The sequence below is a fragment of the Terrapene carolina genome, unplaced genomic scaffold (genome assembly GCF_002925995.2).
Source record: "Terrapene carolina triunguis isolate 2854851 unplaced genomic scaffold, T_m_triunguis-2.0 Scaffold231, whole genome shotgun sequence".
Taxonomy (NCBI): domain Eukaryota; kingdom Metazoa; phylum Chordata; order Testudines; family Emydidae; genus Terrapene; species Terrapene triunguis.
Window position 1 is genome coordinate 11,384,562 of NW_020664582.1, and position 8,233 is coordinate 11,392,794.

At 46.5% G+C, this 8,233-nt stretch overlaps 1 protein-coding gene across 1 annotated transcript in view; it reads right to left on the bottom strand.

Moving 5' to 3' along the window:
* The window catches only part of KSR1 (kinase suppressor of ras 1), a 113,706-nt gene that overhangs the window by 91,900 nt on the left and 13,573 nt on the right, over positions 1–8,233 (bottom strand). The gene's annotated exons all lie outside the window — the stretch shown is intronic.

Here is an 8,233-nt window from a genome sequence, read left to right on the forward strand (position 1 = left end):
GGGGGGGGGGGGGGGGGGGGCGGCGCAGGGCTGCGCACTCCGGCGGATCAAAGCAAGTTCGATATAATGCAGCTTCACTCATAATGCAGTAAGATTTTTTAGCTCCCGAGGACAGCGTTATATCGGGGTAGAGGTGTATCTAACTTCAGGTACCTAACTTTGAAAGTATTGGCTTGTTGCAGCTTCTAACATGCACCCAATACCAGATCGAGTTGAAAGGAATTGTATGACCGCACTAGGACCGACAGCCTCTTCCTCTAATGAGGGCTACAAAAACAATGCTAACACGTGGGCACAACCCGACAAACCTGCAGGTGAGTGGAGTTTCCCCATGGATCTTCAAACACCAGCGGAAGGCAAGGACAAAACTGTGTCGAGTCCCAGTGCTTCCACCCTACCCCAGCCCATGCCACTGGTTGTTCCATAATGTGCGTAGGGGAGAGGAGAGGTTGGGTTCAAGGCATAAGGAGAAATTAAGTCTGTTGTACTGACTGGATCAGTATTAACTTCTGCAAAGAAAGTCCCACAGGTCTCTAAGTGGATGATGCCATGGAAAGCTACAATATCCAAGGGTCCAGTAGGGCCAATCTGCAGCCACTACATGGCGAGAAGAAAAATGGTTTTACCTTCCACGTAGGATAAAGAAGCTACAATGGGATTAGGGTGACCAAATGTCCCAATTTTATAGGGACAGTCCTGATATTTGGGGCTTTTTTTTAAAAAAAAAAAAAAATATGGGCTCCTATTACCCCTCACCCCCATCCCGATTTTTCACACTTGCTGTCTAGTCACCCTAAAAGGGATTGATCTAGCAAGTGTAGGCATCTTCTTTACCCCCAACGGAGCATAAATCCTTCCCGCAATCATCTCTGACCTAGTCTTTTTGTAGGGCACCACATCCCTAACCATCAAAAACGTTAAGCATCATCAGGAAGGTAGCAACTTCCTCCAGGCTTCACTAGTGAGCTAACAGTATCTTTCCTGTAGTTCACACCCTTCCACATGGGCCCTGAAAGGCATGTGCACTCAACCCCTGAAATAGGATGACACACACAAAGCAAACAGCCCTAGCATCCCTTCGGAGAACAATACAGAGGCTTGTACGAGGTCAAGACAGCTTCAAGATAAGCAGACTACCCGACTGAACCTCAGCTCCTCCTCCTGTTTCCCCTGGGGAGACTCAAGAGGACAAACTGCTCTCTGTTGAAGAAATGCGTGGCATGGTTAGAAAGATACCACCAGTTAAAATCCCATGTCCGGCTGATTTTACAGCCAGTTGTTTCTTCTCCAAACTAGCTACTCACTAGCTGAGGCTGCAGCCTGTATCACAGCTTTGGGACACCCTCCTGGCACATAAATCCAGGACAAGACTTGCACTCTTGTGTAAGTAAGACTTTGAGATGAGATAATTATACAGATCCCCCTATTAACTCAGGCCACTAGCAACAGGCAGTCAGCAGTTACTGCACCACTCAGCTCTGCCCAGCCAAACAATCTAGTCCATTATGTACACTCCAGACAGCTTTATTTCTAGGATTCTAGTAGGGAAGGTATTTTTTAAAGAAATCGGAGAAGAGTTTAAAGCAAGAAAGAGACATTAAAGCACTGAAAGGATTCACAAAGCTCACTGGTATGAGGGAGACACAGGACCTTTGTTAAATTAGCTCTTTGCCACTTGGAAGAACAGGCTACAGGGAACAATTCTGCATTGGCAGGGGGGTTAGGACAGATGCAGAGTGTGGACTTGAGGTTGTATTCTGCGCTCCTTGAAGTTAATGGCAGCTGCCTTACTGAATTCAGTGGGAGCGTTATGTGCTGGAGGGGTCTCTCAGGAGCCCCTTGTTTAAGTTCAATCCCCAGTTTGAAGGGTAGGCAGGGCAATTTCCCTGCCTCAGAGAAACCATCATTGTGTGAATTCTCAAACATTGGTATAAGAGAGACCTGTCAAAGCTGAGTGAAGGGACCACCCTCCCCCACCCCAACATCCTCTCCATACCCATAGCTCAGCTGGGTGAGGGGGGGGTTTGCGGGGGGGGGGGGGGGGCGCGACACCAAAACTCACACCATTGTCCAAAACGGTCAGAAGTGAATAGCTGTAGGAGAACAGTAGTCAAACAGCCCACTGGACATACAGGTTAAACAAACAGGTATTCAGATACACGTGTAATGGAGCAGCAGATGAGTTTGGTCAAAGTACAGAGCGCTGGGGTCCTACAAAATCAAAGACTTTTTTTTTTTAAATGCTCTTTGCTTTAGCATGAAAGAAGCTGCTCCATGGATTAAGCAAAGCAGAAGGAAGAGATTTACTGAGCAAACATGTTGACACGCCTGGAGAAGAATGCAACTCTCACCAGGAATTCTCTGTTCATTTCAGTCTTTAAAACCCAACATCCCCCTGATTCTCATCTCACTTCTGCTAGTTTTACAAAGGCTGTAACTCCATGGACTTCACTGGGGTTACACCACATTTCTTCTGGTGTAACTGGTATCAATCCTCAGATCCAGATCATTGGCTTCTAACACTGCTTTCCAATGGCAAAGACCTAGTGAAGGAATTGTTTGTATTGCTACCATCTCAGCAAGAGTCACTTTCATTTTACTGAGTTTATGCTGTGGAATGGCATGAAACTTTACATGGTCTCTCTAGCAACAGAACCTTAAAATAAAAATTTCACTAAAAAAAAAAAAAAAAAAAAAAAATATATAAAAAAAAAAAAAAAAAAAAAAAGTATGTATATATAAGTTTGGCTCTAATGCAAAGGAAATAGCTAGGATCCTGATCCTGCATGGACTTCCACGAGAGCAGGACTGGGCCTTCCATCCTCACCCCCTGTGCATACTGCAGTGTTTGAAAGAACCAGAAGAGTGACTTCGGTATCTCCCATTCACCCAGAAGCATCTGTCATTAAGGTAGATAAAATTCTGTAGGGCTCGATCCAGGCCTCTAACCTTTGAGCACATGCTGTAGTGCACTGACAAGCATCACTGCATCTTATTTACAGCACAAGGTGTGCATGCCGCACTCCCCAACGGCAGATGCCCCTCTACTAAGGTCAGCAAAGTAACCGTGTAGTGAGCTACCCTATGCTAAAATTGAATAAACTTACATCCTGGGACCACTCCCCCCAGCCTGAAGGGTGCTTTTGTTTATGCCAACCACCACCATTCTTTTAATGCACCCAGACATCTGTGGGGAATGGGCCCCTTCTTCCCAGTCACACCCTTTGCCCCAGGTACAACCCCTGAGGATCCTACCCCACTGGAGAGTTCCTCTGATGGGTGGTGAAGTAGGCATTACGGAAGCTTTGATCAGTGAAGCAGTGCAAAGCTGCCCTACCAAGTAAGGGGGGGGGGGGGGAGGGAAGGAGTGGAGGTGCGAGAAGAGATCTGGCCCACAAGGTATAACGCACTTGCTATGGATTATATTATAGTATATTGATTATATGGAGCAATGCAAGTAGTAAGAGGCAGAGCACTTTTTCCTATATTAACATACACCGGAAGACACAAAAGCCACACCATCATTTAATTTGGTAAAATAAAATCATTCTTTCCTGAGTGATGAAGCTTTACAGCCAAGCCAATGATCACCTGAAGACAGTTTTTATATATAAAGTCCCAACACAACCTTCAGCAGCCTTCTAGGTGTCCACTGCAGCCAAGCCATAAACAAAGCAAAAATGGAAAGGAGACATTAAAATGAAGTTTGGCCAGTCTCCAACCCCAGATGGATTTGGCAGACAGTCAGCTTTCTAAGTGGGCTGCAGGCGTTGAAAGAGAAAGGTTTTTAAAGCTGTTCAGTTTGAGAATTAAGAGACTGCATGTGTACTGGCAGTGAACCTGCAGGAGATCCCCAGATCATAGGGGACCAAAAAAAGTATTAAAAATTAAACACAAGCACTTTACACTGTGGGCCAGATCCTTAGCTTAGCTCAGAGCCACTGACTTCAGTAGAGTTACACCCATGTATACCAGGGGAGGATATGGCCCTTCTTGTAAAAAATGTAGAGTATTTTCCACCCCCTAGAGTGAAAGTTTCATGCCCATTTCCTACCTAAGGTACTTAGACCCAGATATGATGGTAATAGGTCTATATGTCAATCTTTAATGGCTCTATTGTCACAACCCCTCCTATGAAGTAGAACAATGTTATTTTCCCCATTGCACAGATAGGGAATTGAGTCATAGAGAAGTTAAGTGACGTGTCCAAGGTCACACAGGAAGACTGTAGCGGGGCAGGAAACTGAACCTGGCTCTCCGAAGTGCCAAGCCAACATCCTAGCCCTCCTTTCTTTCCCAGCACTCCGGTTGGGGGCGCTATGTTTTTTGCTGCCCCAAGCACGGCAGTCATGCAGATTCGGTGGCGTTTCTGCGGGTGATCTGCCGGTCCTGCGCTTTCGGCATACCCGCCACCAAATTGCCACCGAAGCCGTGGGACCGGCGGACCTCCCGCAGGCATGCCGCCGAAGGCAGCCTGCCTGCCACCCTCACGGCGACTGGCACACCGCCCCCTGCAGCTTGCTGCCCGAGGGACGCGCTTGCTGCGCTGGTGCCTGGAGCCGCCCCTGCCAGCACTTTCGGTAAGTGCCTTAAAATTACATTGAAGCAGCATGCGTGATAAACTGAGGTTCAGTGTTATGTTTCCACAACTATGATCTTTAAAGTCATCCATACATCACTTCACTGCAGCACCAAACAAGAGTCTAGTTTTCCTAATGGGAAAGGAGCTCAGATTCAACACACAGAACCTATCTACAAGGATAGGAGTGAGAAAATGTGCTACCTAACACCATATTTGAAGACAGTTAAGCATGATTCTGCCTCACGTTTTGATGCAATCACGCAACAGAAGAACATGTAGTATGATTTTTGCTTCATTATCCACACTGACCCCTTATACAGCGCCCATGTTCATGTGGATTCAAGTAGGTGATAAGGAGGAGAAACTTTAATCTCAGTTTTTAAAAACTAAGTGTTTAACAACCCCGCCCTTAAAAGAAGTTAGTGTAAAACCCAGACCCTTTGTGCCTACTTCCATGCAGAATGACTGGCAAGTAGCCTTCATTGAAATGGAATTTTCCACTATTACCAGATTCCTTGCACAATTGTAGCCTCACAATACCATTTAACAAAAAACACGCAGGCATTTCAAGCATGTTAGGTCAACACAGGGCTGATACACAGGCTGAAGGAAGGAATGAAACTACACTGGTAGCCTTTACTGCAGTCTCTTTGAATGCTATTAGAGTTCTAACGTGCACACGCTGGGAGATGGGGTCTGCTGAACCAACCACAGTGGTATTTAGGGTGGAACGGTCCAAGTTGCCTGAGTCTAACAGGAATTAGGCATTCACTTCCCACTGGCAGCTTTTTAAACAAAATCTTCCCCTTATTTAATTCAGGTTGGTTCCTGGGTGTTGTCCCCCAACCCACCTCCCTCCCCGCTCCCACTTAAAGAGTTTCAGGGCCAGATCTCAGCTCGGTGTGAGCTGCCGCTGCACTGACTTACCCCACCTGGAGGCCATTCTAGCTTCATGGAGAGCTGCTATCCTTGTTGACAGGGTTCCCACCCCCCTGCCGCTTTGTCAGCATCACCACGGTACTCACTACCCATGTGGATGCAGGGAGCATCTGAGCCACAACTGGAATGTCCAGACTTCACTGACTACAATACAATAGATTGGGTTTAGAGATGGCTCCAGCATGACTGCCCTTATTAGGGATACAGAAAGACAGAAGAGCTGAGTCAGCCTTTTGAGACACAGGCTCCTAAGCTACTGGGGGGAGGGGGGCGCGCTTGTTTATCTGGCCATGTATTTCCTCCTCATTTTACTGCCAGAGGGAAGACAAAGCAAAACAGTAAATGGCTGAGTCAGGGAAGCCCTGTAGTGGTTTGTATTGCTTGAGCCGGAGGCCAGCTCTTTAATGAGGGAGAAGGCCACAAGCAGATGGGAAGGCTCTGCAATCAAATGGCACAATGGAACAAAAGGAGAAACTGCCCAAATTTGCTAGGCTAAAGATGAACAATGGAGCCTGACCAGAGAAGGATCCAGAACATCAGGATTTCTGCCGTCGAAGAGGGGCGAAGCCTGCCGCTGTTCTCCAAAGCCACGCCCAGAACTCCCCTGACCCAGAACAGCATGACTGACACCGACTGACAAAACACACCCGGCATTCACAATGACCAGAAGCTTTGGTGCAGCTGAGACGTGGAACATGTTGCTGCCTGCTGCTATCTGGAGACAGTTTGCCTCTGCAAAAGGACACACAGCAGTCCCAAATTATCAGCTGGTTTACACCTGACACTCTCCTGAAACCTAATGAAGCAATGCTGATTTGGCACATAAACACTGAAATTTGGGGGCTGATCCTCAGCTAGTGCAAACCATGCCCAATACCTTAAGCAAAACACAGCTCCCACTCAGATGGCCTGAATTCTGCCACTCTTATTCACATCAAGCAGCACTTTACTCCCAAACAGTCCCATTGAAATTCCAAGGGCCAGGCAACTGAAGGTGGGATGCGTGTGTGCGCGGATGTATATAGAGGGGTCCTTGCTGCCTGCTTCTTCCTACAGAGGTGTGTAGTCCAAGAGTAGAGAACCCTTAGCACTGATGGTATTCTACCTCTATTTTTCACTTCCTGCTCTAAACTGCTGTGGAGTGTTGTTACATTTCACCACAGAGCTGACTGTGGTGAAATGCAGTGACGGCCAGAGAAAATCCTGCACACTGCTCTTAAAAGGGAGTGTACTTCTGGTGGTGAAACTACAGGTCTGGGAGTCACATGTTCTGGATTCCATTTCCAGCACCGCAGCAGATCTGCTTTCTGGCTTAAGCAGGGCACCCACTTCTCAGTAGTGGAACTTCCCCCTGGGGGCCAGAACTTACTGCACAGGTGATGTTGTGAGGATTCATTAATAGAGTAGGGAGGACAGAATTGGCCCCAAGTGAGGAAATATGGCAATGGTAGTTTGACTCAAGGGACAGAAAAGGAAGTTGTAAGGAACATTCTGTAACACGTTTGCGAAGAGCTGTGTTGATCTCCCTGTTCTAGGGAGAACTGCTAAAAAAAAATAAATCACTGTGCCAAAGAATCCATCTCTTATTTTATTTTTTTAATGCAAGTGTCAGTTGCCAAATTCTGCCCCCTTACTCACCCAGAGAAGTCTCTTACACCACATATAATCTTATTTATTTCAGGGCCCTAAGCCTCGTGCCAAAAACTGGTGTTTCTTTTGGAAGATCTGAAGCAATAATGCCGAAGCAGTTTGAATTTCAGCCTAGTGGAAATACATTACCAAGGGCAGAACACAGATCAGTAGAGCTGGAGCACATCCTGGTAGCTGGATGTTGCTGTATATTTAAGATCCAGGGGAAGCAGAGAAATAATGATAGTGTCACACATTCGTTATGGCTCTCATTACAGATTAGCAGCAGATTACTGCAGATGAACTAGTTTGGGTTTTTTAAACTACAAGCAAACAAAGTATGTTAACAATGCAGAAACGTTTCCAAACATTTAGCACCATTTACAAACAGACAAAAATGTTGCTAAGAAGCAGCAGATATTTGTTTTCTTTTATAATGAACAGGCCCTCAACACAAACTCACATGGTCACAATGTCTGGGTTTAAACAAACAAGTTTCTCATAAGCAGAGTCACTCAGCGTCTTGTCTTCAGGACTGCAGACCTCAGCCCTTTTTGCAGGCCGGGATACGGATTCAAACAGGAGAGGATTGTGATTGTGGAACAGGACTGGAAGCGGAGATATTCCAAGGTCTACTCCATGCTCAGGCTTCCAGGCAAATCATTTTGAGGCCTCAGATTCAAGGTGTGAGAAATGGGGTTAGCTGCACTCATGCAGTTCTCCCAGCTACTGAGGATTAATTTGGGGAGCACTGGGAAAATGAAAGGTGTTATTTAAAAATAAAATGCCATGTGCACTGCTCTAAAAGCACACATGCACACTATATCCATGGAGCTAGTGTCAAGGGGACACTATTCACATGTTGGACCCCCTCTCCTCACTAAGGGCCCTGAGCCAATGTCCACTGAAGTCAACTGAAAAATTCCCATCCACCTCGCTAGGACTTACTTTTACAAAGGGATAGCTCAGTGGTTTGAGCATTGGCCTGCTAAACCCAGGGTTGTGAGTTCAATCCTTGAGGGGACCATTTAGTGATCTGGGGCAAAAGTCTGTCTGGGGATTGGCCCTGCTTTGAGCAGGGGA